Genomic DNA, 27,403 nt, shown 5'->3' with positions numbered 1-27,403 from the left:
AGGTTGGTTAGGTTGAGAGATAATGACTGGTCCAAGGAGACCCAGTAAAGTTCGTGATTTGAACCCAGTTACCCCAGCCCCTAGCCCAGTGCCCTGGCAATTGCACCAAACCCATCTCACATTAGAACTTGAAATGGGCTATATGCAAACCAAATATTGTCATTTACAGTGTCTGTCTCCTAAACTTTGCCCATCACAGGCATGTGGCCCCCCAACAGATTATCCCTGGTGGAATGCGGCCCTCAACAGAAAAAAAAAGATTTTAAGGCATAAAGTAACACAATCCTGCAAGAATAGAATTCCTGTATTCTGTTCATCATCCCTAGTCACTACAGACTCCAGTAACTTTCATGTTGAACTGTTCTTAACATGGTACCAAGCTGTTCAGAGCTGCACCTTATCACACTTCCCTGCTTCGAAGAGTTGGTGGCACTGTTTGTAATGCTTGTGTCCAAGTCCCTTTTTTTCTGGGCCATCCAAAAGGAAAATGGGATTCAGACTTATGTTGGCTTCCGTCTGGTGTGGATCAAATTCATCTCAGCTGCAGGCACTGTGAACACAGTTGCCATGCTGTGGTAGTCCTGTATGAACTGCTCCCCACCGGTCAACATCATAGGATGCAGCCTGGCTCAGCTTGATGTGAGTTACAGTTGTAAGATGTGAAACATCAGCTCCTCTCAAAATCAGCTGTTCCTCTCTCTATGTCGCAGTTTCCCATGGAGATAATGAGCCCTATTTTTGTCAAGTGCTTTTAAACCTACCAAGGGATTTATTGCAGTGAGGCCCATACTATGCTGCAGCATCTCAAATGCAAGAAACCCTTACAACTCCCTCTTCACTTCCTACTCACTAACAGCTTACGACTTCCTACTACTGTGTATAGTAGTTATTTGTTCCCAATGAAATCTCCCTCTCCTTATAGTAAACCCTGCTTGCAGAGTTAGAACACAAGAAGCACTCTACTGTATCAGAAGTCCTCTACTGGTTCAGTATCTTCTTTACCCACCATGATCTTCCCAATACCTCTCAGAAGATTAATCATAGGCCTTGAAAGCCAAGAGCCTTCTAATCATTTATCTCCAGTGTCTGATATTCAAAGACAGACTAATCTGTGAACATGGATGTTGCTTTTGGCTACCATTGCCAATAGCCATCAATAAACAAATTCATGGAGAATATGCATAATCACATTTTAAAGTAATCTTAGCCACAGAAGTGGCTCTGCCCACACTCCACACCTTGAAACTAACCACAAGTGGCACTGGGGTTACCTGGTCACCAGGTGAAGATTAGGTGTATCTCCCTATGGTACTGAATGACAATCCAGTCAATGGCTTCTCCAACCTCACTACTCTCACACCCATCAATCTCTGCTGCCTGTGGTTGGGCAAAACATTTGCTTTAACACAGGCTATAAAAGGAATGGGATGGAAGAAGCAGCTGCTGAACCACATTTTGCCTATTTTAAAGCTCTTAGAGTAGGGGTGGAGAATATTTGGCCTTCCAGGTGTTTGTTGGACTCCAGTTCCCTTCAGCCCCAATCAGCATGGCCAACAACAACCTAAGCACATAAGTCGAGCCTGCTGGATCAGGCCAATGGCCCATTCCGTCATGCATCCTCTTCTTACAGTGGCCAGCCACATGCCTGTTGGGAGCCTACAAGCTTGACATGAACGCTGCCGCACTCTGCCCCCCTGCAATTCACACAAGATCATATCACCAAGGCAACTATCTGTAAACAAAGAATAAACGTCCATAAAAATGGAAGAAGTAGTTTCTTTCCCAAATAGGTTTTATCTTAAACAATGGCAAACACAGTAAATAAAGAGTTCACTTGTGAAATACCAGTGGTTCAGTGCTCGGAGGTCGTTCCAGTAATCAGATGTTTCGTTGCTAAAGAGCTTAGTCATCAAGCTGTCAAAATCAATTGTAACAGAATTCTATCACTTCTTATGTGCTTTTTTTCTACACCAAAAAGCATCCAACACTGTAACCTTTCTCATAAGGGAGATGCTCCATCTAAGGATGATGGGAGTTGTAGTCTAGCAACTTTTGGAGGGCAAGAGGTTCCCCCACCCCTGTATTAAAGGGGCACACACATGAACTTCTAGTTATAACCTGGCCGCCCTAAGATGCATTAGAGCAGGCATCCCCAAACTCAGCCCTCCAGCTGTTTTGGGACTACAACTCCCATCATCCCTAGCTAACAGGGCCAGTGGTCAGGGATGGTGGGAATTGTAGTCCCAAAACAGCTGGAAGGCCAAGTTTGGGGATGCCTGAATTAGAGCACCACAGTGGACAGTGAGATTGATGCAGTGAGGAGGTCCCTTCAGTTTGCTCCAGCCACTCCTGCAATGGTAATGATGGTAGGAATGGCACCAGTGCAGGAGATGCTGTGTTTAATCCTATATAATCTGCTGTGCTTAATCCTAGATACTCCAAAAATAAAAGTACTGATTACAATAGGAATCATGAGTTCTCATACAGAGTGCATAAACGCATTGATAATGTAGCAGAATTAACAAGGCAGGTGATTGTTGCCTGGTAGCTGAAATGGTTCAGCTGGGTCAAAGAACTAAGGTTCTGGTGCGAAAGAAAAAGAGAGAAGGACATTGCAGTAGCACTATTAGATCCAAGTGAAGTGGGTCATAAATGAATCAGAAACTTGCAGCAGGGCTGCCAACCAGCCGGAGAGGGAGGGTTGCCGTGGTCTGCCCCTGTGCTGTCAGCAGGTGTTTGCTGTGCAGAAATGAACAAGTGAAGCCTTTCATGGCACGAGCCTACAACACTGCTGGTTGTTAATGACTGTACACCCAGCTAGGCAAAGGACAATTATAGGACCACAGAATAGGAGGATGAAAGGAGGCATGTTGACACAGAACTTTGGATAGAATGCCTTGGTGGAAAGAGATGCTTACACACATGCACACCAAAAATAAAATACAATAAAATACAGGCACGCTGGTGAAACCTATTCCTTCGGTGTGATCCTATGCCACTGAGAAAGTTATGCGAGTAACACAACCACATGGGCAAGGGACACACAAGATTCAGTCTCCTGGCTGGTACAGGTCCTCAAAATCTCTGCCCCCTTCTCCCGAGTCAGACTCCGGCCCCACCTTCCCCTGGTCCACACTTGTCAGCATCTTGCCAGTCCCTGAGGAACTCATGAAGTAACATGGAAGACCTCTCTCAATGCCAGCCAGTGGACAATCCTCAGCTAGATGGACAAATAGTCTGACCTGTTGAAATACAGTTTACTATGTTTCTTGGGAGATAATCTAGGCTAGACACTTAGTGCTTTAAATGTATCTTACTTTTAAAAGACATCTGAAGGCAGCCCTGTTTAGGGAAGTTTTTAATGTTGTGTTGTGTTTTTAATATTCGGTTGGGAGCCACCCAGAGTGGCTGGGGGATAAATGTATGGTGCTGCAGTGGCCTATCATATCCCTTTAAATAGTTATGGTTTCCGCCCAACAATCCTGGGAACTGTGGTTTGCTAGGACCACTGACTGAGACCCCTATTCCCCTTGCTGAACCACCATTTCCAAGCTGCTCTTAACAACCCATCCCTCTTCCCAAGGAACAGATATTGCTACTTACTAATGTCTATTTTAAAGCACAATTGTGATCTAGAGCCTCTAACAGCCATGGTAAAACTATGGTAAGATGTATTATATTCAGATTATAACTGAAATAATTACAATTTACACATAAATTAGCACATACAGTGGTACCTCGGGTTACATACGCTTCAGGTTACAGACTCCGCTAACCCAGAAATAGTACCTTGGGTTAAGAACTTTGCTTCAGGATGAAAACAGAAATTGTGCTCCGGCAACGTGGCAGCAGCAGCAGCAGCAGGAGGCCCCATTAGCTAAAGTGGTGCTTCAGATTAAGAACAGTTTCAGGTTAAGAACGGACCTCCAGAACAAATTAAGTTCTTAACCCGAGGTACCACTGTACAAACTTTATGCAAATCCGTGTCTTCTTTTTATTGATGCTTAAGGGCTACCCAACATGTGCTCCAAACTCCTTACAGTTCTCCAGAATTTTATATTTTATTTTAAGCATGCAGTTCTGAATATACACAATTTGAAGCAACTCCACTGAAGCCAGGATAACTTATTGCCCAGGAAGCATATTTAAGATCAGGGTGCTAGAAAACAAAACCAAAAAACCTATCTGTATATTTTATTTGGTTAGATCAAAATGATTCATCCACTACCTAGCTACAATTTTCCATTCATTAAATCCTAGTCCTCCGACTGGAAGTTTAACAAATAAATGAGGGTGAAACACATATCTATGCACTTCATATTAAAGCGAAATCACATTTGCACATAGGATGGGGCATTCCAAAAAAGCTACAACTAATGTAATGTTTAAAAAATGAGATTATGCTAGACCTGAAGTACAATTAATTATACCAATATCAGAGGGAGATACAGTGGCAAAAATGTTTAAGATCAAGGTGCCAAAGCAATAGCAAAAGCCATTTCCAACTTATTTTAGCAGGTGAAAACTGTTGTCAGTTTTAATATACTGATGAAGGGAGGGAGATATTTTTATCCTGCCAGTATCCCTTTAAAAGTCAGCCAGTCTTTTAAAGAATCCCCTGCACAGGGACACACAGTGCAGTGCCCTGGAAGACAATTGACATTCTGAATGACTGGGCTGTGAATTCAAAATCCCAGACCAGCCAGCCTGGAAACAAGGAACCAAATTCGTATAAAATAAGAGAAAGAAAAGCTGCTGCTGAAAATTTTATTTAGTTTCACGAGTGTGCTAGGTGCTGTACACAACACAGCATTCTCCCCCAAATGCTTTTATCTATATTAGATGACAAAAAAAGGCTTGACAAGTTAGTAGAGAGAACAGAGTCCAGCAATGGAGGAGTGAATTATGAAAAATAGTCTGGCAATGAAAAAGCCTTACTAAGCAAGTGGGTCTCAAAGGGTAAAGCTTACAGTGCAACTGCATATTATGGGATGCGTGGGCAGCACCAGGTGTCAAATACGCCCTCTTTCCCCCCATTACATTAGTTACACTGAGCCCATGTTGCCACAATGCTGCACTGTTGTGCATTTTCCCCATATCTGGTCCCTGTCACTGGCAGGACTGGAGTGCTAAAATACCATGATGGGCTGAAGTAAATCTGGCATGCGTTAGCCACATAAAGCTGGATTCCTATGTCATGTGTAATAAGCAGTTCTGTTCTTAAAAGGAGGAAAAAGTGAACTGGTAAACAGGGGAAATGGAGATTGTTCAAGTATAGTAGCAGAAGGGAGCTGGACTGGGAAGGAGACAGAGCTAGCAGGGGGAAAAGAAGGAACAAGGAGTGCAGAGCAGCCACAGAAACACAGAAAGCTGTTTTATACTGTTTCATCAGAACAGTCAACACTGAATGGCAGCAACTCCCAGGGTTTCAAACAAGATTCTCTCCCAACCCTACTGGGAGCTGCCGGGGATTGAACCTGCAGCTTTTTGCATGCAGCACAGCTGCTCTGCCACTGAACTACAGCCCTTCCCCAATGGACCGTAGAAATGGAACTCATGAGGATCTTGTGTCACTATCCTTGTGAGTAGGCATATATAGGATTGTGCTGTCAGAAGCCAAACAATTGCAGTTACCATATTTACTGCTGCATCTGAGATGTAGGTGGCTGAAGCCAGTCATTTAATATCACATAACACCAAATTTAGGCATCCTCTCTCTGAACAGCTCCTCTGTGATACTTTTTTTTTTTTACTCCTAACTCCACAGCCTACAGATTGTTTTAGGAGAGCTCAAGGGCAATAGGGATCTCAGGAGAGTGGTAATAAATGACAGAGATGTTTCTCTCTAGGGAGCAAGGTCCAATCTGCCTTTCAAAGATTAGCAGTGACTGAAAAATCTGTTGTCATGCGAAGGTACCGTACCTCAGTATCTTATAGGGAGCAACTACTGAGAGTACAAAGAAATGTTAACACTTAAGACACTAATGTGCTTTATTAGCACCATTAATGTGTTTCCACATCGGTAGTCTCAGGTTAGCCATATATAAACTTCCACCAAATATGCTTGCCGTGGTAATGTAAAGTAGTTGGTTATGTTCACTGATAACTATCTAGTCTGACCATTACCAATCAATTAAACCTGGGTAGACTGACTTCAGTCTCAGTGGTCTTCTGTTGTTTTTTTAAAAAACCACACTAGAATCTGTATGGTCTACCAGTGCCTTTTCAATTTGCAAAGTGGCAATACAAACTCAGGAACTCTTCACTCTTGCAGCGCAATTAATGTGTGTTAAACAACCATGCGCATTAACTTTTGCTTAATAACTTAAATAGCGGCTTCCTCGATCACATCAAGGTCCACCCAGTTACAACTTTCTTTCCGAAGATCCCAACAACTATCGGATTCTAAGAGGTCCACTGGAAACAGCAGTAGTTCACCAGTGGGTTCTAATCTACCTTCTGCCCACTCTCAAGTAACATCCATCCACCAAGCCTCTTCAAGGTGCTCCTTTCAAATAGAGGTTTGATAATATCAGGGAACAACTATTATGTGACCATGCCATGACCTACAGAGGCTTTTCTGGAGAGGATGGCCTTTTCTGTTGTTGTGCCTACCTTGTGGAATGCTCTCCCGGTTGAGATCAGGAAGCACCAACTGTTTTTATCATGTCAACGTGAAGACACATGCATTTAACCAGACTTTGCCTGATGCCGCAGTTATTGTGAAGTTATTTTACTGATTAGTTGGGATGTTTTTATGGTGTGAACTGATTTGATATTTGCTTTGTAAATAAAAAGTAGTAAAATAAATACTTTTAAATAAATACACATCCATTGAGAATTGTTACGGTGCCAAAAAACCACTGTTAACGTCTAATTTTCTATTGCTAAGATGTCTGAAATATAAAGTAGCTCAAAGAAGTCTTGCATGGAATCTTAGTCATGCTCAAGAAGGGGGGCATTCTTGACTGTATGGGCCTCAAATGGGTTAATATAATACATTTATGTTATTTTTCTCCCATACTACAATGTTTTTTAAAGCAGTTTACGCTTATATAATTAGAATTTTATGCATACTCGCCCTATACCTCCTGGTCTCAGGGAAGTTCACAGCATAAAATCACACCACCGGAGCCAATCCAGTATTTCCACCAGTGTGCCCAACCTATTTCAAAATCACCACTTTTTCCTAACCATCCTGGTATGTGGCAATGACACTGCTACCAGGAGGCCAGCTCCACACCACCAGGCCACTTCTTATGGACATTTGTTTTCCCTATCTTCAATCCAAGTAACCTATTCACTTTCAAATCTGTGGAGGAAAGCCCATTGCATAGATGTGTTCAACTTACAACAAGCAGAACAACGCTTCCAACAGTATGCCCTGGTTTCGGGCAGTGGTCTTTAATATAACAAAAGGAATCTTACAGTTATGGTCCTGTTTTCTCCTATGAAATGGAGAGTCTGGCCAGCCCAATACATTTTGTTACTTGAGATGAAGAACAAAATGGCACCTCCCCTCATTCCATGTTCAGAGGTCAACCAGAGTGGCAGATGAATCTTACTAGATATAATCTCCCAGTACATCTCAGGGCAGCAGGCTAGCTTAGTGGACACAGACCTCTGTGGAAGGTATTGGTGGCTAGGATAACTCTGTGGGAGCTCATGAGAAGCAGCTCTTTCCACACTGACTCACTGCGCGGTCTCAGGCAAGTTAATTCTCCATCTGCAAAGCAAGGATCATAATACAATTGTAGTGGGTGTTGTAAAATTTAATTGTGTCTGTGAAATACTTTGAAATCAGTCCAAAGCTAAAGGTGAACTCAAGTCTTTCTATGAAACATTAACATTATTGTTTAAGACTCTGAGGAAGAAGAACCACTCCTGAAAGTTCTATCTAGCAGAGGAGTCGGAGAGGGGGAGGGGCTGCTTTCTGTCAACATTTCCCCACCAGGAAGGATCAGGCATTACTTTTAGAACCACAATACCATTTATCAACTGCAAGCCCTCAACGTTATCCTATCTTTTCACAAGAAGTCATATATTTCACCTTTTCTCTATTATCTTCCTGAAACACCTGTCTTATCGGGATCCTCAATCACAGGGAGAGTTTTTGCAAGCACACACCTACAGAGCCTTTTCGCACCTTGTACCGTACACAGAGAGGTTCAAAGTGCAGCCCATGTAACTGGGGACATTGCAGGCAGGGCTTGTGCATGAGCCCCTCAACAGTTTAACACCTCACATGCTGAAGTGAATTCCTGAACACAGCTTCAGTGGCTGAAACCAGAAAAGGATACTCCGTTGCACACAATATTTAAGCAAATGGAACTCCTGGTTTTTGCTCTGGCTTTATCTGCACATTTAGGAACTTTCAGCTACGAAAGCAATGCAGGAGCAGGAACAGGAACTTGGAGTGTGCCCTAAAATGGCATCCACACACAGGGTGCATACACTCCGAAGAAGGGCATAGCTACCCAGATATCGTACACTGGGTTAAAATTTGCCTTGCAGCACTCCGTATTTTCCTTCATGTTTCTAAAGGAAGATGAAGAAAATAAAAGCCTATTAAAATGATTCATTCACCTGTCTCACATATGCAATTCTTTGCTCCTTTTCCTCCTTGTACAAATCTTACTGGCGGGAGGCATGTCTGTGTCTTAGCAGCAAAGGAATAAAGCAAGCTTGTACAAATTTAAATAATTAGCCAGCAATCAACCCAAAATTGCATATGACTTTTATATTTTTAGGATCAAAATGTTAGCTCAGAAGGGATAATAAGGATTGCAATGGTCTCCATAGATGGTTTCATTTGGTGTTTTTTAGCTGCCATTTCTGAGCCTTGCTTTAAAATGTTCTACAAAAACAAGTTCATCCACCAGTCAAATTGATATCAAGCATTCAGACTCAAAGATGGGCAAGTTCTGTGGATTGTCAAAAAAAAAAAAAGAAAAAGCCAAAAGTTGAATATTACTGGTCAGATGGTTGCAAAGGAAGACTGTGGTGGCTGCATGATGAGTCCTGGTTTCTCATACAGTAAAAGGCAGAAGAACTAGAAGCTTCATATTCTGCAGCACTAGAACAGCAGTGGGGAATCCTCTGGCCCATAGGCCACTCTTGGCCTGCCAGCAGCGTCCAATTTGTCCCACAAGGCTATTTCCCCCAAAAGTACACCTGCCTGTCAATCAGCTGGTGTCACTTGTGATGGGCAGGAGTGCTGGCTTCTCAGCACCAGATAATTCAAAGAGTAGGTTAGCAAGGGGCAATATAGTTTGAGAAGTAATGTGTTACATTTTTTAAGCTAAAATGCAAGGAAGCAGAACAGGTCAGCCCAGCAGAGAATGAACCCCATGGGCCTGTATCCTGCAAACTGTTTCCGTTATTATTTAACCTTGGGGTTTAAGTCATGGATCTTTAGAATGTACTCCACTTCACTGTCCTTGGGTTTCATTTTTTTTACATCAATGACAGGGATTTTTGGAATGATTTGTATTTTGAATGCATGCAAAACCACAGTTGAAACAAATACACTCTATATGTTGAGCAGGACCCAAGCTCAGGCAGAGAGTTCATCAGTCTTCTTCACTCTTGTATGTTACAGGGATTGCCTCATTTTTGTATCCAAATCAGCTCTTAAGATCTCCTGAAATGGCTAATGGACTAGCTACCAAATGAATTACCTTGCAGGTTCTTGGACTTTCTTTCAAGAATCTTTGAAGATTCCGATAGCTTTACCCTATTATCTTATTCACATGTTTTATACAATACAATTGCATGAAAAAAACCCCATTTGTACATTATGTATTTTTGACACTGTTCATGCCCGCTGTTTCCTAACTTTACCTTTCCTGTCTCTTGGCCTGTTTACCACTACCCCACCACTGAAGAACAGGATAAATAAAAACAATGCTTTAAATAAATAAATTGTTATTTGTGAATGTTTAACCACAGCCCAACACATTGAGTTTAAGAAGGTGAAGTTCGTCTGGTGTCCTCTCTCTCCTTGAGTCTGCGTGTAACTCTACTATTAAAGGCACAGAAGCAGAGGTAGTATTATAAAACAAAAATTAAAGATGACTGCACAGCTGGGACTGTATACACCATCCCTCCCATTCCTTTCAAATGCTGATGTCCATCATACAACCAGTGCAGTGCTTCAGTCATTCTAGCAGCTTACTGAGATGTGGATCAAACCCCCCAGGCAAATAGCAATAGGCATAGCCTGTAGAAGTGGCAAGTCAAGTAAGAGATAGCACCACTCAAATGCTCACTAGTGTATATAATCCCTGCATAACTTGGTGTGGGTAGGCAGGCAGCACTGGAGCATGAGAGAAGAAGGGAGAAGTGCAAACTACCCCAGAGGTAGCCAACATGGTATTCCAGAGGTTTCCAAACTGTGTGTCACAACACATTAGTGTGTAGCTGCAGCATGCATGTGTGTTGCACGAAAGCTCTTATAAGGGGCTAGTTTAACATCCGGTTTGCTAGTAAAGCTGAACTGCCATGTCACGAAATGATGCATGTCCAAAAAAGTGTGTCACCAACCTGAAACGTTTGGAAAGCTCTGTGGTATCCTCTTGATGTTGTTGGACTGCAATTCCCATCAGCCTCAATGGCATGGCTAACAGCTAGGAATGGTGAGAGTTGGTTACCCCTGCTCTGTGCCACAGCCAGGCCAATAGCCTATTCCACTCCTGTCAGAAGAGCCATAAAAATCCCACTGCTTTTACCTCTTGTGGCAACTATGCTGGAGGTCAGCTAAGTAATATACTTGAATGTATGAAGAGCCCTACTGCATCAATCCAGAAGCTCATCTAGTCTAGTGCTCAGTTTTTGCAGTAGCCAAGCAGATGCCTGTAGGAAACCTGGAAGCAGAACTTGAGTGCAGAAGCAATCCACTGCCAGTGATTCCTACCAACTGGTATTAGAACATGGGACCGCATGACCCGTTCCCTACCCCACCAATTGCCAAGAAAAGACATCCTACTAACAAGTTATTTATGACTTGCGGTAGTCTCTTGTAAAATGAAAAAAGGCACTTTGATACTCTGTGCTGTTAAGAGTTTGGACTTTTTTTTCCCTGTGTGACTTCAATATCCCCACTTTGCACTTCTGCCTTCATGATGTGTGGTTATCAAGATAGAACCACAATACCAATACCCCAGAAAAAGAAAATTAGCTGCTTCCCCTTTCTAAAAGCCATGTTTGACTGTAATTACTTTTACACTTGCTTGGGAAATCAGACACCATTCTCAGGAGGATTTAGAAAGTGGGGGGGGGAGAGGGGAGAAGAGAGTAGGGGGGGGAATTGAGAGGAAAGGTAAATTGGATAAATCCAATTAAAAGTTCCTGTGCTCCTTGCCCAAACTTTTTTTTCCCCCGCCAAGAAACAGAGTATAGCGGAGAGCATGTTTAATTTTTAAAAATGTATCACTCCTCTAGTCCAAACATTTCTGACATTAGCCTAAAAGCCCAGCTATCAGTCATCAGAGAAAGCTTTGATCTTGAGATGCCAGCAGAAAAAGTGAAAGCCTTCCAGACAGAGCTCTGGAAGGTGGGGTGGCACAAAAGAAGCTAAGGATTTGTTACAATAAAGCTGCACTGCTCATGTTACATTCAGACATGGAAAATGCAATGCGTTGGCAGGGAGGAAGTTACAGCATCAAAGACACTGCAGTTTCCCTTTGAAAGCATCCTACTGGTTGCCACCCACTTTGAGAAGGCATGGAGTGGGGGCAATGTGTGGTATCTCCGCTGCTCCCTTGCTAACCTTTGTGCATTTAGCACAGAAGTCTCAGGGATTCAGGAGAATGTGCTTAGAATCCTCCTCAGTCAAGGTTCCCTGTTTCAGAAAGTGTTCTAAACGCAGAGATCAGAAGTGGAACAGGCAAGGACATGGGTGTTGGGAGACAGCGCTGGCATGCATTATTTGAATCACAGTAGATCTAGCATCTGAATACAGCCAAGGTAAGAATAGAATTGCCAGTGGATTTATTCTCAATGGGAAGCTGAAACCCCTTTCTTGCCTTTTATCTTATTTTAAAAAAAAACACTTTTAAAAGTGCCTCTGAAAGGACACCAACACACAGTTTAGGAGAAATGGTGGCAGCCTTCAGAGTTCTGCTGCTGTGCCCATGTCACTAAACCTGATGGCAAAACATGTTTTAAAAGAAATAGAAAAAGAACTGAACGAAAAAGGAAATGTAAGGCTGCAACTCCATCTTCCCAGCTGCAAAGGCAAATGTCCCCTTCTCAGGGCCGGACTAGCCGTTAGGCAGGGTGAAACTGCTGCCTCAGGTAGCACCCCTGCAGGCATCCCACCACCTGCACTGGCACCGATTTCCAGCGTGATCTAACCGAAATCACATGATATCTTGCACAGTGCACGAGAATTCACCAGAAATTGTTGCTGATTCTGGTGTCGCAGAGGAGGCACTGGGATGACACTTGGAGGGTAGCACTTCTCATTTTGCCTCAAGCAACAAAACAAGATGCATCAACCCTGCCCCCCGCTTCCCTCCCAAAACATTTCAGGCATCAAATTGGAACTCTCAAATTGGGACCATGAAGGCTGCCACCAATTCCCCATCTTCAAGTGAATAATTTGGGGGTGGGGGACTGGCTACCTTGACACAACCCCTAGAATTTGCAGATTAAGTACAAAAAAACAGAATTATGGCTAAAAAGATGCAAAAGTGCTACAAAATGAGAGGCAGATTTGCGCACCCTTAGATAGCAAAACACACTTGTTGAAAAGAGGGAATCACTGTCTTGAGCAGTGTCCACATTATTCCTGCCCATCTCAATAGCCCACATTCCCTCTCCTCACAACCTTTTATTCCTCCTTTACTTTTCCCTTCTGTATTCCTCTTTAATCAAGATTCCTTCCTAATTAAAACAAATACAAGGAAGCAATTAACATCTTAAAGGAAACAGATGATGAAATGGCACAACTCGTTTATTGTGTGAAGACCTAACGTGTTATCTCCTCTACGTTCCTATGCTTTAATTAAGCACAGCCATAGGTAGATTCAATGTGCTCTGGAGTGGGCTTATCAAATTATTGTTTCTGAAAAGCTGGATGTTATAGGAGGCAGAAGAAGAAAGAAAGAGTCAAGCCCTGATATCCAAAACATAGGCTAGGAAGAGCAAATCCCTGTGCAAGAGGGATGACAGAACAAGATATTCATGGGAAATCTTAAAAAGGAAGACACTGAAGGATCAAAGGGTCCATGTTAGAAAAACGGGCAGAACTGCCAGCCCTTCACCTTTTAATCTCCTTTTACCCATTATGAAAAATACACTTTATCCCACAGTTGGGGAAGGACATAGCTCAGTAGCAGAGCATCTGCTTGCACACAGAAGGTCCCAGATTACAGGTTCAACATCTCCAAGTGGGGCTGGGAAAGACCCCTGCCTGAAACCTGTAGAACTGCTACCAGTCAGAGTAGACAATGCTAAGTTAGATGGACCAATGGTCTGACTAAATATAAAGCATTTTCCTATGTTCCTTTAACCACGTTTGAAAGACCCATGTATTGTTTCTCGAAGCTTAAAGATAAGGACACCCTACAAGCCTATTCCATTATTCATCCTGTATGCCCAATGGAAGAGTCAATGTTAATGATGACCACTTAAGAGTGCAAGAGTCAAAGAATGCTATACCTATCCCTCCCTCTGCAGCCGTAACTCGGTTTCCTTGCGAAGACACAGAACTCGTCTATGAATGCCATGAAAGTTATATAGCACAGAATGCAAACACCTACGAGGAGACAGAATTATTGGAATGGTGGGAACAATAATTTTAAATTTCCAGAATTTTGGAGCATTTAAATTCTCTGACATACTGCTGCAGTGAAATAAATGATAGATTTATCATTTGAACCACATGGAAAAACTGTACTGGGTATTCTGATGGATAACCAGCATGTGGTTCTAATTTAATTTTCTTGTACCTTTACAGCACTAAGTCTGGTCACTGGAAAAACCAGGGCTGTAATCTTGTGTACACTTACCTGGGAACAATACCACTAAAATACCACAATGCTACATGGCTATCAGCATATTAAATAATGCTTGGAAGCATCCATGACTATTTGAGATGCTGAAAGAAGTGTGGGATAGCTTTTTAAAAATGTTCCCAATGTAAACTTAGGAGAGAGCTTTAGGATGATAGAGATGTAGAGTTGGAAGGGGCACTGAGGGTCATCTAGCCCAACCCCTTACTTTCTTTTTCATTCCCCATTGTATTAATACGTCATAACCCAAAACAACCTACACAGTTAAAGTGGCCCTTTAAAAATATTAGCCTCCCCAGTTAAAATGGGCCTTCACTGAAGAAGGCTGCATTCTGTATACTTTTACCTGGATGTAAGTCCCATTGTATGGGACGCGGGTGGCGCTGTGGGTTAAACCACAGAGCCTAGGACTTGCCGATCAGAAGGTCGGCGGTTCGAATCTCCGCAATGGGGTGAGCTCCCGTCGCTCGGTCCCAGCTCCTGCCAACCTAGCAGTTCGAAAGCACGTCAAAGTGCAAGTAGATAAATAGGTACCACTCCGGCGGGAAGGTAAACAGTGTTTCTGTGTGCTGCTCTGGTTCGCCAGAAGCGGCTTAGTCATGCCAATAAAGCGAGATAAGCGCCACAACCCCATAGTCCGTCACAACTGGACCCTTTACCCTTTACAGGGATCCCTTTACCTTTTTAAGTCCCATTGTACTCAAACATGTTGGACAGCAATGTAAAAGGGTTGGGGCTAGGGTGCAGTCCTAACTCCAAACCACACAGAACTTCCTGGCAAGGTGGAGACACCACCATATTCACAATCCAGCTGCACACAGTGACTAAGATGGAAGTGGAGAAAAATTCTGCCTGATCCCTGCAATAGCTCCAGGCAGGTGCAGCAATTAGACTGGATTCAAGTCCAGTGCCTCCGGTGGCAGCAAGATCAGGTTGCGATCCAGCAGATTCCAGGCCAGCTCATCCCCTGGAATTCCCCATTTTGGGGTCAGCTGGCCTATAAGCAGGAGAGAGAGGTCGGCAGTGGCAAACTGAAACTTATGTCAACTGGTAACGGGAGGCCAGGCTCAATAGGCAGAGCTGAGCAGAGGGGCTGAATCCAAACCCTTCCATAACCTAGTCTAAGGGTTTGTATTCTTATTATTGCTCAGTAAACAGATCAGCCACATCAAGCACTGCTATACATCTCTATATATGTGTGTGTGACTGTGAAGCAGGTGCTTAGCTTTCTCCCATCCAAAGCAACATCTAAAAGTGCTCAGCTTTGGCTGGATCAAGGCTTAATTGATAAAAACAGTTTAAAAACTTCCATGTTTAAAATTTGCACCATTAAAAAATTAGCAAAATATGGCAGTATATTGATCAAAAAGCTACAGTTCCGTAACACAACACCGAAACGGAAGGCCTAGCACATACCAGGGAAACGAACACAATAATGCCCACATCTGAATGCAGCCACAGGTTTAATATCGCTGTGAAAACTAAGACTAAATCTGGGAGCCAAGTTCAAATTCAAGACACCATTATTGATCCTTGTAGCGGATCCACCGTTTAATCCAAGAAATATTCAATCCCTTCCTTTCCCTGGGAGAATTTCTGAAAAAGGTGATGGGGGTCCGGTGGGGTGAAGATGGGGGAGAACTAATTCCTACAACTCCTAAAGGAAAATATAAACTTGAACCCGGCTCGCTCTTTGAAAACTACAGCCCATAAAACGCTTTGCAAACTACTAAGAAAAAGGAATAGGCCTGGAGTAATTTATATTCCATAACTAAAATATTAAGATGTATTTCCTCCTCGCTCTCTGTAGAAGTGGCAGCAACAAAGGATTTTTCACTGACATGTCACGAATATTGACAAAGCAAGCAAAGGTTTGTTTTTCCTCCCTCGTTCACAGTGCAAAGTCATGTACTTGCAAGTGATATTTATATGTGGCTTTCTTCAGCATCTTCTGCCTCAAGCCAGAAGCTTGTCTGCTGTCCCTTCATGTTGAGAACATGCAAGCTTGCTTGGTTTAAAAGGTCAGTTGTAGCTTGACGCACACAGACTCTGATACAGAAGTCCTTTATGGGGGTGGGGAAGCAAAAAAGAAACCATCCTAATATTAAGCAATATGTACCGTGATTTATTTATTTTTTACAACTGAATGTGAGAACGAATATGGAATTTTTTTCTAATTTTCTATAGCATATTTCATAGTAAAAGCAATTTATTAAATTAAAGGCTCTTGCATTAAATCCAGCAGAAGCCCATGGTCACTGCAACCAGCAAAGCACGATATGTGATGTAATATTTGCACTCAGTAATTTTGCCTTGTTGTTGCTATTTTTAATTTTAAAAAACATGTACAAAACTAGTTAAGACCTCATCTAGGGTACTGTGTCCAGTTCTGGCCACTGCACTGATGAGATGGAAACAGACAAATTGGAACAGGTTCAAAAGAGGGCAATTAAGACAGAAGGCAAGTCTTATGAGGACAGGTTGAAGAAACTGGGTATGTTTAGCCTGGAGAAGAGAAGAGGGCACACAATAGCACACTTGAAAAGCTATCACATTGAAGACAAGGACAAAGACTTGTCCTCTGCCAAAGGGCAAGACTAGATCTAATGGTATATTTTGGATAAACAGTTGCAAAAACTGCAAAAGAGCACTTTGACAGTGGAACTAGTTACGTGGAACGATGGGCTCCCCCTTCACTCCGCCTTTCCAGCAGAGGCTGTACTGAGCAGGAGATGATATATATGGTAAAAAATAAAATTAAAAAAATGAGGTGCCAATACTCATTTATTGATAAATGTGCCTCAGGTGCTAGCACAAAATGGCTGCCAAAAGCAGCAAAAAGAGAGGTGCTGGTATTCTTTACCATTGAATACTGCCATAAAAAGGCATACAAATAACAGATTAAGGTGTCAATCCACAAACCACTAACTCTGTAACAGACCAGCTAAAGTTAGTAATACAGTTCCATAGTATGAATCATGGGACTTAGAGGAAAATATATACAATGTACCTTTCACACGTTCTATGAATGCACGAAGTGGAGTGGTAATCATGATCACCTCTACTATCTCTGCCACCAACCACCACATGTTCATCTGAAGGTCTGAACAGAGCCTACAAGCATGCAACAGTACACGGATACAGCAGAACTAGTCACCCATTGCAAATACAGTGGTACCTCTAGTTACAAACTTAATTCATTCCAGAGGTCCGTTCTTAACCTGAAACTGTTCTTAACTAGAGGCGTGCTTTTGCTAATGGGGTCTCTTGCTGCCGCTGTACCACCGGCACACGATTTCCGTTCTCATACTGGGGCAAAGTTCTCAACTTGAGGTAACTCTTCCAGGTTAGCGGAGTTTGTAACCTGAAGCGTTTGTAACCTGAGGCATTTGTAACTCGAGGTACCACTGTATTTGTGCGATATGGCAGCCTTTAATTTGCACTTACAACTCAGGGAAGTTGGAGGCTCATGGGTGTATAGGTACAGTTTGGAGGTTCACGGTGGGGGGAGGGTTTCCATGTTGCAGTGGGTTAAATTAACTTGTATTAGTTCTAAGTAAGAATGGCTATCTCCTGATCTGAGGGCAGGCAGGTTGTTTAATTCATTCTGAGCCAAATTTAAGAGAAGGGGGGAAGTGTTATCCACTCTTTTGTTTGGAAAAAAAACCTATCTAAAATATGTAAAATTAAGGCTAAAAGAGTTATTATTTTATTATTTATTAAATTTGTATGCCACCATTCATCCACAGATCTCAGGGCAGATGGTTGTTGCTTATAATGTAACAATATTGCCCGGTTCTGGATATATTCCTGAAAGTTCTCCTAAAGTCATTTCAGAAATCTACCCTGCTCCATTTTGCCATTACAAGTACTAAGATAATCAGTGTTAGTAGAAACAAAGTCCACAGAAAAGCACATGCATGTGTGCAATTAGCCCACATGATAATTTGCATGTGGGTGTTGCTTTTCTTCCTAAACATAAGCAGTTTCCACGTGGAAAAACCGTGAGTATATAGCAGCCCTTCAAGTAAGAGGTCTTCAAGGCTAATGAAAAATAATTTCTTCTTGGCAGTATCATGGCTAGATTCAGAGGCACATCCCTACGCAAGATTCTCATGAAGACGTTTCCAAGTTATTTAGTCCACAAGTTGGGGCGGGGAGGAGGGAGAAGAATTGGCAACCGCACTCCCTTCATGGAGAAGTTTATCTGTGAATTAACTGATTAAAAGCAGAGCAGCTGAACTGCAATAGGAAATAGGTCGATAAGAGACCTTTAGTGGATGGGGAGCCATTGATCAATAATTACTTTTCTGCTAAAGAGTCTTTTCCTGAAGTAGCAGAGGCCCTCCTTTTGCATACATCTTCAACATTTGCATTAACCTTTACAGCGCAAGGATTAAAGACAGTCACACCACAGACGTTCCATAAGCACTTGATTCTATCCCTTTTCCCCTTCTTCATCTCTCATTTAAAAACCAGGGCATGCTGCTTATTGGCCAAGCACTCCACAACTCCCACCTACCTCCACGCCTGTGCAGTTTTGTGACCTACTCAGCTTAATGCAGCCTACCAGCCATGTATGGTGGCCTACCTAATTCCAGGGGTTTTTTCCTGCCTGCCAGGGACTTCAGCTTGGTGTGTCACAAATTGTGCAGGCCTTCTAGACATGTCCAATGCAAGGACAGCAGGCATTTCTGGAGAGAAAGAAAAATAGAACTTCCAGGAAAACTAAACACTCTGAATATAGTTGTGCATCTTTCAACACCATTACGAGGGCGCTAATATAGGGTGCCAAGAGAGTCAAACCAGAGACCATCACTGATGGAATTCTTTGGCATATGGAGTTATTGGCCTGATCTTCATAGAGTTAGAAGGGTCATCTAGTCCAACCCCCTGAATGCAGGAATCTCAGCTAAAGGATCTATGACAGATGGCCATCCAACCTCTGCTTAAAAAGCTCCAAGGAAGGAGAGTCCACAACCTCCCGAGAGGGACCATGCCACTGTTGAACAGCTCTTACTGTCAGAAAGCTTTTCTCCTGATGTTTAGTCGGAATCTCCTTTCTTGTAACTTGAAACCATTGGTTCAAGTCCTACCCTCTGGAGCAGGAAAAACCAAGCTTGCTCCTAACCCAGATCAGAAACATGATGGAGAGCAAAGGTTTAAAGCCCCCCTTATCTTCACTGTGTTGCAATACCATCTAGACCAGGCATGAACAAACTTGGCCCTACAGATGTTTTCAGACTACAATTCCCATCATCCCTGACCATTGGTCCTGTTAGCTAGGGATGGTGGGAGTTGTAGTCCCAAAACATCTGGAGGGCCATGTTTGACCATGCCTGATCTAGACCAAAGGCCCGTCTGGCCCAGCATCCTGTTTCCAACAAGACTGACTTGGGGAAGGCTATAAGCAGGACATGTGGACAATGGCTCTCTCCTGTTGTTGTTCCCCTACTGAGAGGCATGCCAACTGATCCTGGAGTAGATATATTGAAGGTCCTGGTTCAAAAGAGCAGGGAAAACCATCAGGAATAAAACTGTTAGAATGAGCAGATGGTCAAAGCAAAGTTTCAGGACAGGAGCTGGACATGGAAAGCTTGAGTGGTCTAAAATACCCGGGGGAGGGAAATTCTAGAGAGTATCTGAAGTGGACAGGCATGATATAGGGCTTAACAGAGGATTCGTCCTGGGTAGCCTAGTGTCCAGGCATAGGGCTAAACTACATGCAGTGCTAAATCCATTACTAAAAAACACATCATGGATTTTAGAGTTAGTAGTAGGCATGGAGGTAATTTTCATTGTGACTGCCACACTGAGGAAAGGGAGTGCCTCTCCAGCCAAAATTCTGATGAAAAGCAGCAGTGGGAGTCTCTCCGCCCCCCCCCCAAGCAAATAGCAGTGCAGGGGGCTATTTTTGTGAGAGTCATGGCTGAATCCTGGAGAGGGAAGGGCTGCTCCTCCCCTTCCTGCATGCTGCCATGCTGATTAAAATTGTCCCCCACAACTATTATTATGACGCACCACTCTCTCATCTGGAAGTCCTCTGATCTCCATTGTGTGATAGTGCTCTGCAATTACTCAGTGATGAAGAAAATGCATTCTGCGTACACTCAGGAGGCACTTACATATAATACATATAATAGGAATATATGAGAGCATTAAAAACTGATGCTAAGGCATCAGTAAACCAGGACCCAAATTAAGCTCTGTTGATTTCCAAGCATCTTGTTCCAGATGGTGGTAATGGGCAGCCAGCCATCATCCCACTTGCTTGTAGGTTACAGCAGCCTGAGAGCTATATATTTACATGGGCAACCTTCCAGAAGCCACATGCCATTGATGGGTGGGACTGAACTCAAGTGGCCAGGGGCCAGAGATACAACTCTTAACCCTGTGCAGTGGGCTACAGTCTCAGCCACATATTTAAAAAAGAACAACAGGTTTCTATGCTCATCTCTCTCCATCCTGGCAAGTGAGAAGCATTTCTGCCATTCAAGGGCACACCCCAGCCAAGCAAATGTATTTGAGAATGTCATGGAGCAAGGCTGATGAAGAGTAAGAACTTGGGAAGAGTCCCAGCTGCCATTCAGCCCTCAAGGCAAGAGCTTCCTCATCTCTGAGTTACAAAGTTAAATAAATAAATAAATAAATAAATAAATAAATAAATACAAAGTTAAATAAATAAATAAATAAATAATCAACTGTTGCACAACCAAACATCTAGTGAAGGAAGAGGTGGAATGTGTGTTTAACTAAAGTCTAGTTCCAGTGCATTGTCATAACTCAATGGTGGGCAGATAGCAGACCAAGATCTGCTAGTCAATTTCCAATTGAGTGTTTACAATCAAAACATGTGACTCTATACTCCCAAAGTGGGGAACCTCTGATCTGTGGGCCCAATATGGCCTACCAGACCATTTTGGGCAGATTGCACCTACTTTCACCGCACTTGGCAACATGTGGGATACCAGGCACTGAAAACAAAACCCAGACTTGGAATTTCAAGCAGCCACTAAAATGAGGAAGAACTGGGAGTGGACTTTCAAGCACACTCCCAATTCTTCCTTTTTAATCATCAGCTTGAATTCAAGCCAGTGGTGCAAGAGATCTTTGTTCTGCATCTGCAACTTGAGCCACACCCACAAAGGAAAAGTGTTACTGTGGGTCATCTGATGTCACTGTGACAGTTGGGCCACCCTTCCCAGCTGTCAAAATAGCCCACAAGGGGTGTGGGAACTCAGGATCCTGTTTGCTGACTGGATATTATTCCTCACTTCTGCTGAGTCAGACTACTGGTCCATTTAGATCAATCTCCTCTGACGTGACTTGGAGTGTCATTCCAATGGTCTTTCCCAGTCCTACCTGAAGATTCCAGGAATAGAATCCAAAACAGTTTGCATGCAAAGGATGTGCTCCACCACTGAGGATTTTGGCAAAACAGACTGAACTACGTAGAATTAATAAGGTACTTCTTACATTCTTAAGGAAGAGTACATACTCAGAAACACTCAATAGAAAATTGTGTATGCCTTCACTGTTAAAGGGATCCTAAATACGAGCTCTCCCTTTGCCATTTTAAACAACTGTCTGTCTACACGGAGACCAGTAAAAGTAAGCAGACCACACAAAACTGAAGTCAGTTCACCTCTGCCAACTGCAAGCACCACTGCAAGTCAAAAACAGCACACAACTGAGGGGAGCACTCACTCCACTATTTCTTTTAAGGATTTCTCAAGTTGGTTGGAAATCTAGGGCAGCCAAGAGGACTCTTGCACTTCAGCTCTGAACTGCAAATCCCTCTGCTTTCTGTTGAATACCTGGTTGCTCCTTCCCCCAGTACTGCTAATACACATCAATCCTAATTCACAACAGCCCCCTGCTGTTCCAATTCATTCACCTCCCCTGAGCAGAGATTGCAATTCAAGGCAAACTGTGAAATGCCTTGTGATGGGGACAAAAAGGCTCTCTAGGGACAAGCTAAGGTCAGCAAACTTACTTTGTTTGGAACCTCTGATCCACTTCATCCTGGGTCTCCTGAGGTGACAAGAGCATGCACTAACCAAATGAGCCTTTAACAGATTTGTCCAAAGGAGTGAATAAAGAAATTTACTTTGACAGCTATAATGGAACAAGTTCTGTAAACAAAACACAGCAGGAGAAAGTGGGAGGGGGGAGGAGGGAGGAAAGAGACCTCAGCATTTTTTTTCATCATTATTTTTTTGAGAAGTGCTCTGTCTGCTTTAAGGACAAGTATTCAGATAACAGTACTTAGCAAAGTGTTCAAAAGACTTCCTTTACATTATCGCAGTAATCCTTACAATGGCTGTTTAAGGCAGAAGTGTATTATCTCCATAAGGTGCTGGGGCCAAGCAAAGGGAACTTGTCGAAACGGCCACTCAGAGTTTATGTCCAAGGCAAGATTTGAGTTGGGAACTTCCCCATTTCTGCAGCAGTCGTCACATGTTGCTCAACAAGGAGGGCACTAGCACAAGGAAGGAAGACTGGAGCTGAACTGTTGGGTCCCACTCAAAATGTCACTTGACTGAGTTATACACCCCCCCCCCAATATATCTGAAAAGTAACAAGTAACTGAGATACATGAGTAGAATGAGGACTCTGCTCCTCTGCTTATGTGTGACAGCACACAACAAGGGGTTAAATCTTACAAACTACAGTACATAGTCTTTCCAGGACCAAAGCACAGAACAAGCACCACATAGAAGGCACTTTAAATTCATCCCCGGAACAGCTCTGTTCCCTGTGTGGCAACTTAATTCGTGTGTGGTTGTTGCTTACCATTTAAGCTGAAGAAGACTCTCCCCACCAACACCAACTTTTTAGAAAAGGAATAACTCCTACTGACATTCTTCTGTGAGCAAAATGCTTCAGAATCCTTTGCCTAGTTTATCTTCTGTTCCTATATGTTACCCAAATTATTTCCTCCACCACCACGAGAGGTGAAGCTGGTGGTAATGTGTGAGAAGGGGTCTTCACAGCAGCATTGAGAGCATGGAATGCCCTGCCGAGGGCGATCCTGCACTGGGTACTTTTAAATTCCACTTGAACATCTTTTTTTTATTTCAGTTGGCCTATGTTGGATGGAAAACCTCTGGCCCCTAACAGGTTGTTGTCTCAGAAGCCCTACCTGGCTTAGCTGATGGTCAGGGATGCAGGGAGCTGCAGTATAACAAAAATCTGAACAGGCACAGGATCCCCATCCCTGTTTATGTGCTTTTTCTCTCTTCTCTTTGGGTTGCTTTGCTGCTATGCTTTCCCATTCTTATTTGCTGACCATTGTTTTTAATTGCTTGGTTGCAAACTGCTCTGAGCTGGAAAAGCAGCACAAAAGGATTGCAAATTTTAAATATATCTCATTTATTTACTTACAACAAATATCCCACCATTCCACCAATGCTCAAAGTAACTAACCGGGATTGTAATGCAGCAAAATAAAGCACAATGGAATAATAAAAAGTAGTCTTTAAAGATGGGAAACTGATGAAGAAGAGATGACATCTGCCCTTAGGTTAAACAAAGGTGCCAAGAACTGAGCAGGGATTGTTTTCAAGCTCTCTCCTGTCCAAATCTCCCTCTACCCAATAGGTAAGCTGGTTTAAAACAAAAAAAACATGATAGTTCTCTGTATCAAAAGCAACAACACTTTTGCATTTATAAAATGTTGTATGTTCCCGGTGAGTCTAATACAGGCTTCCTCAACCTTGGCCCTCCAGATGTTCTGAGACTACAATTCCCATCATCCCTGAGCACTGGTCCTGCTAGCTAGGGATCATGGGAGTTGTAGGTCAAAAACATCTGGAGGGCTGAGGTTGAAGCTGGGCAACTCAGGCTTCTGGGATTACCTTTTTTACCACCTTCTTTTTTATTTTTTTAAAAAAAGTAAAACCTTGGGTTCCACCATACTATTGTTGTAAACTGCTTTGATATTTTAAAATAAAATTGTAGTGTATACAAATATTTTGTAATAAATAAAGCAAAATACCAAGTATTCTCAGCAGCAACAACCGAAGCCCATTTCACAACCAGCCTTAAGAATGCATGCAAACCACACACACCACTAAATATATGTTTGTTCCATCATGAAAGACATTTCAGCATTACAAAGTACTGAACACACAGGGCTGCTTTAAACTTATAGAGCCATTGGAATTAATGAACAGCACTATGTTAGCTTGAACCTGTTTTACATTACATACATATGCTGTTTCTGCATTTATCAGCCACACATTCCAAGCAAAGGAGGTTGCTCTTAAATGTTAATGTGGGGAGGGGGGCATATTTAGCTTTTGCCTCTATGTTGCAGCAACATAGTACACACCATGCAGCCTGCTTACTTTCGCTCCTGTTCTCTGTGCCTGCCTTTGTTCCCCACGGTGCAATATTCTTCCATTTCTTGTAAGAGACAAAGCACAGAGGACAAAGTCATTGGCTCTTGACTGTCACTGAAGCACCACTCAAGCATTCTTAGCTATTAATTCTTCCCCTCAGCCTACTGCTTCAGTGTACCTATTTTACAGGAGGAGAAAGAAAGGCAAAGTGAACAAATGCATGTGCAGTCAATGAGGAAACAGCAGATCCCAAGTGTTTCCATTTGGAATCTCCAGCTCTACACATTCAATCATACAATTGCATTAGCTTTAGTCTTTCAACGATCAGTAAAAGTGACTAATGCCTTTGTTTAAACACTAATTCAGGGCCTGACCTTTGAGTCAAACTGTTCTGGAAGAAAGATATCATGGAGGCAAATGAGATTTTACTGGCCTAACAAAGGTAGAATATTTGCGGTTTTCTGAAACAACAAGTACACAATTCTGTGTTTCAAGAGAAGCTAGAACAAAGCCTTGGAAGAGATGGTTGAGAATTTCCCTTGGTCTGCATCTTTAAGTGAACCAATCAAATTTGCACCTTTCAATTAATACAAAGATTGCAATGTCATTATTCCTCATATTCCACCTCTCCAAATTTTGCAGCACAGCTCTCAGCTCAAAATGTGTGTGTGTGTTTAAGATAAAATATATTTAGAAATGTGTACACTGAGATTAAAATGCTAATTTAAACAAGTGGGGGGTTAAAAATGCAGATTAATGCAGAAACCAGATGGAACAGATTTATGAATAAACATATGTGAAATGGATATTGACTGGAAAGCTATAGCCAAATCCAAGGAACTGTGGGTTCTTTTAAAAAAACAGCATGCAAAGAACAAGCCCAAATCTGAAACCCAGGTTGCCCAGCCCCAGGCGCGCAGGAGGGCGGAGCCAGCCGGCCGCCTCAGTGTCTTTCTGGCTCAGTCGCCCCCAAACTCGCGGTGTAGAGCCACCCATAGCAGAAGAGCCCACTGCGGCGCTCCGATAGACAGGCAGGCTCTTCCCCGGATTCATCTCTCGGGCCCTGGACATTCGGCCTGGCGCCCCTGAGAGCCCGACACCCAGGTGCCCCGCACCCCTAGTGCCTATGGGTAAGACAGCCCTGTTTGTTTTTTGCAATCTTCAGAGTACTAGAGTACCGGACCATTTAAACAAGATTTTAGCTGCAGTTCATTCATTTGTATTGCTTTGTATTGCTGTTATTTAAAAAGTACACCTAGATATTCCTTTGTGGTGCCTATAACCTAAGTTTAAGGTGCCATTTAGCTCTTAGTTTTCACATATCAGTTTCTATTTATTTATTTTTATTTATTTATTTATTTAATTTATATACTGCCCTATACCTGGGGGTCTCACGGCGGTTCACAGAAGAAAGTTTCTAACACTGCCACAAGTAACTGTTGTAAATTTAAAACCAGTAGATGCTTTCAGTCTCTTCCTCATAGAGCACAAAATAAGGAGAAGAAATTTGCACAAACCCAAAGCTCAGCACATCTCATTTACATAACAAATCACAATTTCCCTTTTACTTCTGAATCAGGCTATGGTCACTTTCAATGAGCCTCACAGAATGTTATGTACACTAACTCAGGAACCATACATGATCATGAACATATGTTCTTAATACTGCACCGAGACTAATCTTTGCAGCCACTTTATAAATGCATCTTTAATCACCTAGATACGTAGAAACACACACGCTCTCAAAACTGGAAACCTACTTGCACAAAATGCAAATTGTCATTAGCTAATCAAGTTCAAAAGGGACGCGGGTGGCGCTGTGGTCTAAACCACAGAGCCTAAGGCTTGCCGATCAGAAGGTCGGCGGTTCAAATCCCCACGACAGGGTGAGCTCCCATTGCTCTGTCTCAGCTCCTGCCAACCTAGAAGTTCAAAAGTACATCAAAGTGCAAGCAGATAAATAGGTACCGCTCCGGCGGGAAGGTAAATGGCGTTTCCATGCGCTGCTCTGGTTCGCCAGATGCAGCTTAGTCATGCTGGCCACATGACCCGGAAGCTGTCTGCAGACAAATGCCAGCTCCCTCGGCCAGTAATGCAAGATGAACACCGCAACTCCAGAGTTGTCCGTGACTGGACCTAATGGCGAGAGGTCCCTTTACCTTAAATCAAGTTCAATTTGCCACCAACAATTTTATTCTAGAATTCAAAGAAGGGAGATCAGGTTGAATTTTTGGTGGGTTTTTTGTTAAAAAATAAAATAAAATAAAAAGCTCAACAAAAGCAGCAACAAACCTCTATTTCAGCTGCATTGTTTTTCTATCACATTATCTCACACACAACACTCAAAACAACTAAAATTGAAAAAGTAGAGGAAAATTGTCTTCCTTTTAGTTTGTTTACTCAGTATGTTTGACAGCACTTTGTATACAGCCAGATGCACAATTTCCTTGGTAAAGCACATCAGTCAGGATTCCCCCTTTTATTTGCAAGAAGGGAAATATTTAATACTTAGGAAAGTATAATTGCAAAAGAAAAACTGTCGAGGAAGGTAGGAATCAAGGGTGGAAACTTACATCTTTGTGATTGACTAGAAAAAACAGAATAGCATCCTTAACAAAATGTGTACTGAGAATTATATTTATCCACAAAAGAAAAAGACCCCACTACAGGCATGGTCTTAGTTTATATTCCTCATGAAAATCACCATCATTTACCATGCATAGGGATGAGTCAAGTTACAGAGAACTATAAGGAAAGAATTAAACAAAGGTCTGAACAATTTATTTAATACCAGTACCGGTTCCTAGTCTTGAGCCAGCTGATCGTCTCATCCTAATCCAAAGCCTCAAAACGAAAATACAGTAACTTTCCACAGCAACCCAAGGGCTTTCTTTCAGCAGTACCAAAATCCAGCTCAACAAGTGGAAAACCTGATGCATTCTTAGAAGCCCACCACTCTGTGCACTGTACCACAACCTATAAAAGCCAGAGGATGCACGGCGCTTCATGCAGGCAGCGACAGCTCTCCAAGGAAGTCCA

At 42.6% G+C, this 27,403-nt stretch overlaps 1 protein-coding gene across 26 annotated transcripts in view; it reads right to left on the bottom strand.

The window, feature by feature from the left end:
- The window catches only part of NRXN3 (neurexin 3), a 1,197,396-nt gene that overhangs the window by 1,148,806 nt on the left and 21,187 nt on the right, over window positions 1-27,403 (bottom strand). The window contains exon 1 of one of the 26 annotated variants that reach the window (XM_083609475.1): window positions 27,162-27,180. The exons of the other annotated variants lie outside the window; for them this stretch is intronic. The gene's annotated coding sequence lies outside the window, so the exon portion shown is untranslated. Of the gene's footprint in view, window positions 1-27,161; window positions 27,181-27,403 lie in introns of those variants that run through there. 26 annotated transcript variants of the gene reach the window in all.

Source organism: Podarcis filfolensis (assembly GCF_964270895.1).
Source record: "Podarcis filfolensis genome assembly, chromosome: 1".
NCBI classification, from domain to species: domain Eukaryota; kingdom Metazoa; phylum Chordata; class Lepidosauria; order Squamata; family Lacertidae; genus Podarcis; species Podarcis filfolensis.
Note: the sequence above shows the minus strand (reverse complement) of the source record. Positions and strands in the feature narration are given on the sequence as shown.